The sequence below is a fragment of the Crocuta crocuta genome, unplaced genomic scaffold (assembly GCF_008692635.1).
Source record: "Crocuta crocuta isolate KB4526 unplaced genomic scaffold, BGI_CrCroc_1.0 scaffold271, whole genome shotgun sequence".
Classification (NCBI taxonomy): Eukaryota; Metazoa; Chordata; class Mammalia; order Carnivora; family Hyaenidae; genus Crocuta; species Crocuta crocuta.
This window is the reverse complement of record NW_027527824.1, coordinates 1,089,278-1,102,345: the sequence shown is the minus strand read 5'-3', so window position 1 is coordinate 1,102,345 and position 13,068 is coordinate 1,089,278. Positions and strand designations below refer to the sequence as shown.

At 45.0% G+C, this 13,068-nt stretch overlaps 1 long non-coding RNA gene across 1 annotated transcript in view; it reads right to left on the bottom strand.

Moving 5' to 3' along the window:
• Positions 1 to 12,365: 12,365 nt before the first annotated feature.
• Positions 12,366 to 13,068, bottom strand: part of LOC144241748 (uncharacterized) — a 56,286-nt gene continuing 55,583 nt past the window's right edge. The window contains exon 8 of the long non-coding RNA XR_013338180.1: positions 12,366 to 12,720. This is a non-coding gene — a long non-coding RNA (uncharacterized LOC144241748). The remainder of the gene's footprint in view (positions 12,721 to 13,068) is intronic.

The following is a 13,068-nucleotide window of genomic DNA, read 5'->3' as shown; positions in this document are numbered from 1 at the left end:
GGGATGGTAGTGGGGTGGGGGTGGAGGTGATAGCAATGGTGGTGGTGATGGTAACCGAAGGACAGTGTAGAAAACTCACTTCTTGTTTGTTGAGCAGAATTTGACTTAGATTTCTTGAGGCATTGCCCCTGGGACTGAAAAAGCCACACGAAGTTGGGGGGAAGGTGGAAGCGGGTCAAGTTTGCGCTGCCGTTCCTTGCAGGAAAACTGCAGTTTTGATGGAGGCTGGATACCAGCCATCCACTTTCTGCAGGCAAATGCGTTAGCCACAATCCATTTGCTGGATTTGCTGACTCAAAACCTTTCATGATGACTGCTGAAATTAAGTAATTACATTTTTTTTCTATTTTAAAAGACATGCTTTCCTGCTGGGCTTAAATACTCAGGTCAAGTGCAATGATCAAGGGAAGTAGTGTTTAGTTAGAATCAATATTCTCTTGATGAATATGGGGGACTGTGGCTTGGCAATTGGCTGAGAGGATCCACATTCTGCCTTCCACCCCTCCGCAGAGTGGCAGGGCACTGGGGATACTGAAGGTGGGTAAGGGAAAGCAGAACCTGTCAGTAAAAGATAAATATTTCTGTCAAGCAGTCCTTAAAAGGTGATAATGGCACCTGCTTAAAGCCCCCAGGACTGTGCCCAACATCTATCAGCTTTGTGGTAAATAGACCTCTCATCCCCTTTCTCCTATAGGATTGGCCTCTGATGCCCTGGTGTCAAGGGCCACCTAAAAAGGGAAGGAAGCCAGGACATGGGTGGTCAGACTCCATGACTGGTGAGATCATGGGTTCAGAAATGGCTGGAGAGAAGGAAACTCCTCTTTATCCAGTGCCTATAGACTGCCAAGCATTGTGCTAGTGGCCTCATGTTTGATCCTCACAATAACTCGCAACTCATTTTGCAGATGAAGAAACAAGTGACTTTGCCCTCAATCATGGAACTAATTCAAGATGGAGCCCACATATGAACCCACGCCTTTCTGACCCCAAAGCCTCCGCTCTTCACGATACAGCCTGTGAGGCTGGAATGCTGGGGAAATGGGGCATTGAAGAGGAGACTGCGGTGTAGGAGAGCCAACAGCTCTGATCTCTCACCACTTAATCAGCCCAGGGCCTTAAGTCCTTCAAGGAGCCAAACTTCAAGAGAGCTAGGTCTGGGCCAGAACTTACAGAGTGGGGACAATGTGGGCAGGAGGGTGCAAAGTGGAGGTGGCCATGGGGGCAGGGGGATTGCTCAGAATTTCCTGATCTGCTCCTCACTCAAAGCCTCTCGCTGTTGTCATTCTTTGGCACAACAGGGGCGGCCTCGAGGCCTGTGTATGTGAGGTGCCGGAAGCCACCGGGCTTCAGCCACCCCGCTCTGCTGTGAGCTCAGCCCCAAGCTCTTTGGAGGTTCAGGCCTCTTTGCAGAGAACCGAGGACATTCTAATGGTCTCATGGCTTCGTGGCTTGGGGCCCATGAGCTTTTCAAGAGCTTACACAAATATCAAACACTTAAACCCTGGGAAGAAAACGACATTGGCCTCAAAACGTGAGCAGAAAAACAGCAACAGCACAATTAACAAATGTTGCATTAAAATGTCTGCAAGTGCAGTGTTAATGCCAACTAGTCATGGGCGACCTAACCCAATTCTTATTTAGTTATAATAAATATAGTTGAGTTCAAGCTACAAAACACAAGTGATATACTCTTCACACAACTCGAAATTATACAAATCCTTTTCAAAACATTTACAGCAGTAAATGGTATTGGAGGCAAGAGAAATTTATTATGCTTGTCATGATGAGGATGGGTCTCTGGTCTATGAACACCTTAGAAGGACTCTGCTGGCATTGCAGTGCCGGGTCCCTTTGGGTCACCGGCGTGGCCACAGAGTAGGGAGCTGCATGCAGGTGGTCTGTTGGTGGGACTGGGTATCACAATCCAGTAGGCAGGGACGTAGTTGGGGGCATGGAGGGTGGCATCTACCATCAGCAGCTATGGTTTCTTAGGTAATACGGGAGAAGGACAGCTGACTGGCAGCATATAGCAGTCCCAAACACACATCTGTCATCTGCTCTTTCCAAGCAACTTGCTCAGATGTAGGTTCTAACAGCGCCCTCTGGTGGTGTGTGTGTGTGTGTGTGTGTGTGTGTGTGTGTGTGTGTGTGTGTGTGTGGAAGGGGCTGACTGGGGCTCTCCTGGATGCAGAAAGACCAGCAAGGTCCAGCAAAGAGGCGATGGGGGTCTGGGCTGCACCAGGCGGGGTGGAGACCAAAGAAAGAAGATGGATTTGAGAGATGTGCCCAACGTAGAAACGACAAGACTTTCTAAATAACTGGATGTGGAAAGGAGGAGAAGGAAGAGTCCTGGTAACTCCAGAGTCCCCGCGGGGTGGGCGGTGGTGCGGGCGGTAGCCAGGGAATGCGTGAGGGGCAAGTGATTGGTATATACGGACGTCAGTTCACATCATGCAAACTTACTAGGCTTGAAGGGGCATCCGGTATGTCCAGAGGAAGCCATCCAGGGCACAAAGTGACACGCTGGCTTCACAAAAGGGTCCCCAAGGGAAGGCATAAATGAGGGCACCCACCCAGGTCAGACAGAGCAGGACCTTTCACCTTGGGCTTTCCCTTAACACACCACCCATTCATTCCATCCACAAAGCCTCTGCTGATGTTCAGTCTGGAGGAGAACAAGGCATGAAGGAGGGAAGTCATGCTGTGTGGTGGGAGGGTCCCCATCGTGAGCACTGTGGGTCTCTGCTTCGGCCTGGTGGGTGTGTATGTGTGTGTGTGGGGGGGGACATAGCAGGCCACTGGCGGAAGTGGCCTCCGAACTGAGTCTGGAAGCCTGGGAGGGGGATACATATGGAAGATGATCATACTAGCAGAGAGAGGAGTGGGCTAGCTCATGGAGCCTAGATTATTAGCTGAGGGGTTTTGCTGTGGCTGTTCCGGGGAGTGAGGGAAAAGAAAGAGTTCAGACCCAAGACTTACTGAGCCCCTACAAGGGGCTGTGTGAGTTTTCTAACACTACTATAGCAAATTACCATGAATTTGGTGGCTTAAAAACGACACAAGTGTATTCTCTCACAGCTCTAGGAGTCAGAAGTCTGAAATCAGTCTCCCCGGGCTAACATCAGGGCACTGACCAACAAGATTCACGCCTTCTGAGGCCCCAGGGGGATCTGCTGTCTTGCTTTTTCAGCTCCTTGTGGCTGTCCGCATCCCAGGACTCGTGGACCCTCCTCTGTGTTCCAGGTTCGCTCTAGCCTGTGCCCCAATCATCACCTCTCCTTCTCCTGAGAACCTCACCCCTGCCTCCCTCATTCAAGGACCTCGGTGGTCCTGTCGGGCCCACCTACATAATACAGAATAATCCAGGACAATCACAAACTCCTCAGTAATCGCACCTGAACAGTCCCTTTTGCTACATTCACAGTTTCTGGTGCTGACGATGTGGTCATCTTTGGGGGTAATTATTTAGCCAGTAGGTGCCCAGCATATACGTCATCACCAGGGCACGGAGAGCCACACTTAGACCCTGGGAACCTGTCTGATCCAAGGCCCAGGCTTTTAGTTCCTACTCCTGGCTGACTCCACTGCAAGTCTGGTGTGGAAGCTGCCCACTGCCCCTGAGCTCAGAGATTGCTTAGCTTCTAATTAAATTGTATTCCAACAATGAGGCAAACAAGGGTGGGGTCTGTGGGGTTGAACACAGCTAAACGGGCTCTTCTCAGAGCAAAACTCACAACAGGACTTCTCAGAGCCTTTATCATGTTGTGTGCTCTGACTCTCCAAATTCGACGCATCACGAACCTTTTCCGACATAGCTTTCCGACCTCAGAACACAGTTTGGGCAGTGCTGCATAGACCAAACTACTTCCTGGGGTGTCAGAGAAGGTGTTGTTTAAACCAAGAGGAGACAGCAATACAAAGGCTGGGGAGAGAACATTCCAGGCAGAAGGGACAGCATGAGTAGAAGCCCCCTGCTGGGAGGTGGTGGCATATTTAAGGAAGTGAAAGAATGAAAGGAGAGTGTGGCTAAATCATAGGCACATGGATGGAGAAGAGGAGAAGTTTGGCAGGAGAAGCTACCAGAGACACCAGATCACACAGGTACTTGCGGGTCATGGTGAAGAGTTCTGAAGGGATTATGTGGGTGTTATTCATGGAGTTTGCATAATAAACACAACAACAACATTGTATGAAGATTTGGCTGCAAGAGACCAGAGGGTAAGTCTTGCTCCAGTACATGAGCACCTGATGGCCATTTGCTGAGTGAAGAAAACAGTACGAGAAGGAGGAACGTCAGTACAGAGGCTACCGCAGTGCTGCCTGCAGGTGATGGTCTGGGAGCTGGAGAATGGACGTGGGGCAGGAGAGGGAGATGGGATTTGGAGCTAGATGTGACAGGAGTTGCTGATGGGCTGACAGGTAAGGGAGGAATCTAGAAGGTCCCTGGGCTTCTGCCTCACACTACTGGGCAGATGATGTGCCACTTTCTGTGCAGGGGGAGGCTGGCAGAGGCTAAGGGACACGAGATGGGGGCGGGGGTGGGAAAGAACCGGGAGTCCGCTCTTGAACATGCCAGGAGTGAGATGCCTTTGGGATATGTGAGCGCGGCCGTCAGGCTGGCAGTCTGGAGCCCAGAAGAGAGGTAAGGGTGGAAGCAGCAGCCGTGTCACGAGCCAGGTCACCCAGGGAGAGTGTGAATGCAGGGACGAGAGGGCCAGGACCCACGCGGGTCCATGACGGTCTTAAAACCAACAAAAACCAACCAACCCAACGAGGCCACGTTAGTGTGGTGAGCTGGAGAAATCTGTGTAAGCTCCCTGGGTTTGTTTCCTCCTCTGTAAAATGAGATGATAATTCTTCCTCAGAGGACCATCCCCCAAAGCACCAGACACACAGTAGGGGCTCAACAGATGACAAAGCCCAGGATGGCTCTGATATCCCCATCCTGACAAGGCCGGAAAAGAGACAGACTCAGCTCTTCTCCAGCCGAAGCCAGCAGAAATAGATCCCTTAGCCAGCTCGATGCGTTCGTCCCCCTCACGGAGAATAGCTCTGCCTGTTCTCCAGGCTTCTCCAGAGCACTGGCCGCCCTGCCCTGCCCTAGAAGCGAAGCCCATCCTGCATGCAGCTCCTCGGAATGACCACCAGAGAGAGCGCCTTCTCAAGACTGGTGCTTGTGGGCTCTCTCTTCCTCTTCCCACCACCCCCTCTCTTCCTCTCTCTCCCTTTCCCTCTCCTGTATCTTTCATCAAAATTTCCCTGTCATCTTCTCTGTGCTAGACCCTGTCTTCCATACGACACAATTCCTGAGCTTGAGAATTTCATGAACTGTTCAAGGAAGGAAACAAGTTATAATCATGGCTGGAGAATGGAGAATGTAATGCAGGGGCTCTGGAGTAAGAAAGACCCAAACTGAACTTTCATTCTGCCTCCTAAGGACTATGAGATCGCACATAGGTCCCTGCACCTCTCAGAGCTGCGACGGCACTAACAACTACATTGGAGGCTTGTGAGGATTATGTGAACTGTCAGTTTTCATATGTGTAAATTAGCAATACCAATAGTACCTACCTTGTAGTGTTGCCTTGAGAATTAAATGAAATAATACAACTACCTCACAGTTGGCACTCAAAAACGCTAAACTCTTTAGTAAGTATTAATATTAGGACAACTCATAGTAGGCCCTTAATGTCAGTTCTTTCTCTTGTACCTCTAACCCCAGTTCCACTTTACAGATGTAGAAAGTGATACCCAGAGAGGGTCTGTGCTTCCTCAAAGTCACCTAGGGAATGAGGCGCAGGGCAGGGACCACTCCACGTCTTTCTTCTGTGCCCACCATGAAGCCAGCAGCAAGAGGCCACCAGGTGGTAGAGCAGACAGGGCCTTGTCCACACAGGTGGGAACTCAGCACCAGCGGCTGATGGAGTCCTCTGCACAGCACCCACCTGTAGCATTTAGCTTTGGTCTCGGGTCCATTTGGTTATTTATAGTTAGACAACTCAGCCTGCTGCTGGGAGCTCTGAGGTATTTAAGGCCTTTTACCAAGGGGCCCTAATTTAACTCCTAATTCCATGCTTGTCTCCTTTGTTCCCCCAACACTTTATGTTTCAGATACTTTCATTCATTTATTTATTCAGTAAACATATGAGTATCTACTGTGGGCCAAACCAAGGAGATCTTGCTACTCATAGGCTCAAAAGAGCAAGGGGAGGGAGCTACCACTGGATCCTGGGGGAGTGGTTATAAGGAGTGGGCCACCTGTCAGGAGCTAAGCCCCTTAGTGGAGGGATGCAGCCAACCCATGGAGACCCAGAAGGGAGGCAATGGAAGGAAGCTCCTTTGCTGATGAGGAACATAGGGAACCAAGGGAGTGTGTGTCTCAAAGATAGGTGGGTTGCTGTATTGAGAACCTAGTGTTAAAATTTACAGAGATGGAAACAATAAGAAAGAGTCAAGTGGAAATACTAGAATGAGACAACAGACATGAAGAGCTTTTCTGAGTGCATGAGGAGCCTCAATACATCAAAAGAAAGCATCAGTGAACTTGAAGATAGGTCAATAGAAAATTACCCAAACTGAAGCACAAAGAAATAAAGGATTAAAAACAAACAAACAAACAAAAAAAACAGAACAGAGCCTTCAAGGGATATACAATATCATCAGTCTAACATCCATGTAATTGAAATCCCAGGAAAAGAAATAACAGATCAGAACAAATATTTAAACAGATAGGCTGACCATTTTCCAAAAATAATGAAAGATATGGAAGCATAAATCCAAGAACACAGAGAATCTCAACAGGATAATTTTTTTTAAATATAGACACTTTATATTAAAACTGCTAAATACCAAAGGTAAAGTGAAAATCTTGAAGGGAGCCATGGGAAAGATACATTACATACAGAGGAACAAAGATAAGAATTACATCTGTAGGGGTACCTAGGGGGCTCAGTTGGTTGGGCGGCCGACTTCGGCTCAGATCATGATCTCACGGTTCGTGGGTTCGAGCCCCGCATTGGGCTCTGTGCTGACAGCCAGCTCAGAGCCTGGAGCCTGTTTCAGGTTCTGTGTCTCCCTCTCTCTCTGACCCTCCCCTTCTCATGCTATCTCTCTCTCAGAAATAAATGAAACGTTTAAAAAAAAAAAAAGAATTACATCTTTAAAAAGCTTAAAAAGAAAAAAAAGAGTCAGCCCAAAATTCTGAAACCAGTGAAAACAGCTTTCAAAATTTTAAAAAAGACAGATTTTGTAGACAAAAGCCAAGTAATTAATTCCCAGCAGACTTGTGCTATAAGAAACATTAAAGGAAGTTCTCCAGGCAAAATGAATATGATAACAAAAGCTTGGCTTTACACAAAGAAATGAAGAACTCCAGAAATGGTAAAAATGAAGACAAATACAAAATACTTCCAGGGCTTTCCAGGTCCACAATTATATCATTTGCAAGGGATAGACTTACTCCATTTCTCCCTCATTCTTGTGCCTCTTATTGATTTCTCTTCTCTAACTGCTTTGTCTAGTGCCTCCAGTACAATGTTGACAAGTATAGGGCCTCTTTGGTTTATTGCTGACCTTACTGGAAATGTCCCTAGCGTTTCTCCATTAAGTAAAATTCTAGCTTTGGGAACAAAGTATATATTTTATGATACTAAACAGACACTTACCAATTCATTCTATGGTGAATTTTATTAAGGGCTTTTTTACCATCTAGGGAGATAATCACATAATTTTCTTCTTAAATCTATTAATCTGATATATTAATGATTTCCCTAATCCCACCACTTAATGGTAATGTGATAGAGTTTTCCAATACTTTCTAATATTTCAATATTTTCTTTAAATACTTTGCATTAATATTCATAAGCAACTCAATAAGTCTGTAGTTCCCTTTTTTTGCATATTGCTTTCTAAAAAATTGCTGAAATAGCCATGTTATACTTGCTACACAAGAAAGAATTTGGAAGGTTTTTTATTCTAAAAGGTTTAAAACAATCTATGGAGTATTGGGACTATCTGGTCCCTAAAGATTTGGTAAAACCATCAGAATGTGGAGTGTTTCATGAGGAAATTCCTTGATAATTTGGTCTGTTTCTTTTATGGAAATTAATCTGTTCAATCCTTCTATCTTTATTTAGGTCAGTTTGGTAAATTATATTTCCCTAGGAAACTATCAGTTCCATCCGAGAATGGAAATTTATTTGCATTGAAGTTCCCTTTGAATTTTAAAATTTCTTGTGTTCAATTATTTCTCCACCATCCTTTCTCATTTTGTGTTTGTGTGCCTTGTCCCCTTTCCTCTTGATTATATCAACTGGTAGTTTATTTTATTAATTTCTTTAGAAAACAAAAATTTTAATTTATTAATTAGATCTATTCTTTTTCTAATCTCTTTTCATTAATTTCTGCTTTTACCTTTATTTTCTCCCTTGTGTTTTCTTTTGGATGTCTCTTTTGCTACTTTGGTAGATATTATGACCTGAGAACTTAATCCAGTTTTTCTTTCTTTCGTTTTTTATTCATATACGTGTTTGTTCAAAATGAACTGTGGATTCAACATTTTATGAACTGCAACATTTTAAGAGAAATCTTTTGAAAGTTGTTAGGATAATTTGAAAATGTACATGGATGAGTAAAGGGGTAATTACAGCCTGGATACTTCTTTTTTTTAATGTTTATTTAATTTTGAGAGAGAGCACAAGTGGGGGAGGGGCAGAGAGAGAGGGGGACAGAAGATCTAAAGTGGGCTCCGTGCTGACCAGAGAGCCCAATGTGGGGCTCACACTCACAAACCCAAGATCATGACCTGAGCAAAAATCAAGAGTCAGATGCTTAACTGACTGGCACCCAGGAGCCCCTAGCCCGGACACTTCTAAGATAGAAAAGCAAGGAGGAAGCTTGTGCTCCCAGAGATGAAAACTAACAGTTAAGATCGTATGCACTGTCTGAGATAGATAAATTGATCAGTGGAAGAGAATAAAAGCTCCGAGTCAGACCCAGAATGCTGTGGTACAACAGAGATGGTATATTACCATTAAAGAAAGGGGGGAGTGTTCAACAAATGGAACTGCAAAAGATGATCATCTAAAAATCAAAAGTGGAACCTGACTCATACTCTATAAGAATCCAGGAACTTACACATGAAAAACAAAATTTGACATTCTTTTTAAAAAATGTTTTATTTATTTTTGAGAGAGAGAGAGCGTGAGCAGGAGAGGGTCAGAGAGAGAGGGAGACACAGAATCTGAAGACAGGCTCCAGACTGTCTTCACAGAGCCCGACGCGGGGCTCGAACCCACAAACCGTGAGATCATGACCTGAGCCAAAGTCAGATGCTTAACCGACTGAGCCACCCAGGTGCCCCTAAACTTGAAATTCTTAATGGAAGATACAGAGAGGAAGAGGTTTCCCAAATCACACCAAGCAATGTCTATTGAATAAAAGACTGAAAAGTATGGCAAACCATGAGAGACTCTTGAATGCCGAGAACAAACTGAGGGCCGATATGGGTGGGGAGGGGTAGGGGTGGGGGTGATGGGCATGGAGGAGGGCACTTGTGGGGATGAGCACTGGATGTTATATGGAAACCAACTTGACAATAAACTATTTTAAAAAATAAAATAAAATTCATTTTATATACTAAAAAATAAAAAGGTTTGTTCATCAAATAACACCTTAAAAGACAAGTTAGATATTGGGAGAGGAGATTCATAATATATGCAGCCAATAAAGGACTAGTACCATAAGTGCCTAATTCAAATTCAGACAAAATCCCCAAACAACACTGTAGAGAAATGGGCAAAAATTAAGAATGAGATTTTTGGGGTGCCTGAGTGACTCAGTGAGGCAAACAACTCTTGAGTTCAGTTCAGGTCATGATCTCATGGTTGTGAGATTGAGCCCTGCATTGGGCTCTGTGCTGTCAACACAGAGCCTGCTTGGGATTCTTTCTCCCTCTCTCTCTGCCCCTCACCTGGTCATGTGCATGCTCCCTCACCTCATTCTCTCAAAAATAAGTACATTTAAAAAAATTCTTTTATTTATTTTTTTAATTTTTTTTTTTATTTCTAGGGAGAGAGAGAGAGACCGCGTGAGCAGGGGAGGGTCAGAGAGAGAGGGAGATACAGACTCTGAAACAGGCTCCAGGCTCTGAGCTAGCTGGTAGCACAGAGCCCGACGCAGGGCTCGAACCCAAGAACCGCGAGATCATGACCTAAGCGAAAGCCGGACGCTTAACCGACTAACCCATCCAGGTGCCCCAAAAAAAATTCTTTTAGAAGAAGAATGAGCTTTCAATTGTTTTAAAAAAAAGAATTTAAAAATTCTTTTAAAAAAAAGAATGAGCTTTTCACAGAAGAGGAAAGGTCTGCAAATAAAGACATGTTTACCATTAGCAGTCGAGAAATATAAATCAAGACCACAACAAGATATCACTTCACATCCTAGCAAAAAAAACCTAAAAAATAAAAATAAGAAGTCTGACGATACCAAGGCTCAGAGAGGGTCTGCCTCTATGAGATCTCTCACATATTTCCAATCAGAGTGTAAATTGATGCTACCATATTGGAAAATGGTTTGGCACTACTCCCAAGCTTGAGCATTCACACACTCTTTGGCCCAGCTGTCCCTCTGGCTAAGCTGAGACTGTGGGAGGGCCAACCCACATAGTGACAGAGGGACCAATAAGAAAGCTGGTGTCAGGGAGCCTGGGTGGCTCAGCTGGTTAAGCACCCAACTCTTGATTTCGACTCAGGTCATGATCTCATTGTTCCTGGGATGAGCCCTGTATTGGGCTCTGCACTGACAACATGGAGCCTGGTTGGGATTCTCTCTCTCTCTCTCTCTCTCTCTCTCTCTTTCTCTTTCACTCTCTCTCTCTTTCTCAAAATAAATAAACTAAATAAAATAAACTAAAAAAAAAGTTGGCGTCAAGTCAATCAAAGAGGCTGCCTGTGGGGGTGGAAGGCAGGTTTCCAATGCAAGACATATTTATTTTTTATGTATTTATGTATTTTTTACAAGTAGTTTATTGTCAAGTTGGTTTCCATATAACACCCAGTGCTCATCCCCACAAGTGCCCTCCTCCATGGCCATCACCCACCTTCCCCCCACACCCATGAGTCCTCAGTTTGTTCTCAGCATTCAAGAGTCTCTCATGGTTTGCCTCCCTCCCTCTCCCCAACTATTTTTCCTCTTCTTCTCCCCCATTGTCCTCTGTTAAGTTCCTCCTAATCCTCTTATACGTGCAAACACATGGTATTTGTCCTTCTCTGCCTGACTTATTTCGCTCAGCATAGCAGCCTTAAGTTCCATCCATGTTGCTACACATGGCCAGATTTCATTCTCTGTAGAATGAAAGTAGTATTCCGTTCTGNTGTAGGAGGGTGCCCGTTTCTCCACATCCTCACCAGCATCTAGAGTTCTCTGATTTCCAATGCAAGACATATTTAAATCAACAAAAGACTACAAGAACTGTGCAGAAAACAAAATCCGAATGGCCAATAAACATATTAGAATGTGCTCGACCTCATTTGGCATTAGGAGAATCCTATAACCCCTGTGAGGTCCCTCTATGCACTCAAAGAAGTGGTTAAGATGTTGAGCAGGACATGAGGCAAGCATGTGGGGCTGTGGGAGTGGAAGTGTGTACAGCTGCTTTGGAAAACTAGTTCGCTTTATACCAGGAGACCCAGCATTCTGTTCCCATGCACACATTCAACATAAATATGCACCAATGTGCACCAAAAGACAGGTACAAAAATACACACACTGCTGTATGGTACCTAGAATAGTTGTTAAAAGAATAGATCCTAAGAGTCTTCGTCACAAGGAAAACTTTTTTTTTCTTTTTGTTGTATCTGTATGAATGATGGTTGACAATTTCATTGTGTGCTAATCATTTCACAACATATGTCAATCAAATCATCAGGCTGTGTACCTTAAACTTATACAGTGATGCATGGCAAGTATTTCTCAATAAAACTGGGCTGGGGGGTGGAGACTGTCCAGAGCAGTACAACTCATAATATCCAGAAAATAAGTGAAAACCTAAATTCCTCTTGGCTGTAAAATCAATAAATTGTGGCATATGCACACAGTAAATCCTATATGGCTGTGAGAACAAACATACTACAAATGCAATTTAGATGACTCTCAAAAATATAATCTGGGGCCAAAGAAGCCAGTCCCCAAAGAGTATATCCTGTAAGATTCACTTTTCATGAAGTTCAAAAACAGAGATAAGGATGGTGGTGGCCTACAGGGAGAAAAAGGGTGGCTGGCCAGGGTGCTGATCATGTTCCATTTGTAGCTCAGAATGGTAGTTCCATGAGTGTGTCCACTTTGTGAAGGCGCGTTACTCTGCACACTTAGGATTTGTGCATTTTACTGTATGTTTGATACACTTCGTTTCAAAATGTGTATGTAACAGGAGAGATTTAGGAGAATTGACCAACAGATGTGGATGGAGAGGGACAGAACAAGTCTGGTTTTGCTCTGTGGTTTTTCCTGAGGCACCAGGTTCATGGAGTTACTCTTCACTGAGATGGCAAAGAGTAGAGGAAAGGTTGGCGGAGGCAGGTAAGGAGAATTCAAGTTCAGTTTTACACGTTCTGTGATGGAGGTGTCTGGCAGGCTCTCAAGTGAAGATGTCACCTAGATATTCCAGTCTAGAGCCCCAGGGAAGAGCAGAGCTGGAGCTGGAGATCTGAAAGCCTTCATTGTCTAGGTAGAATATAAGGCCATGAGTGTGGATGAGATCTCTGAGGGTGAGAGTGTAGACAAGAGAGAAGGTCCAAGGACTGAGGGGGAAGGAAGGTGCTCAAACATGTCATCGGGTAAAGGAGGAGAGACACAAAGGAGACCAAGGGGCAGCCAGAGAGGTAGGAAGGAAACCAGGATAGTGTGCCATCCGTAGGCCAGGTGATTTCAAGGAGGAGGGGGTGATCAACATGTGTCAGCCTGCTGATGGGGTAAGATGAGATCTGAGAACTGACCCTAGACTTAGCAACATGGAGCCCATTAGCGAACTTCTGTCAAGGGTAGTTCCAGGGAAGGGCGTCTGAAGTATTA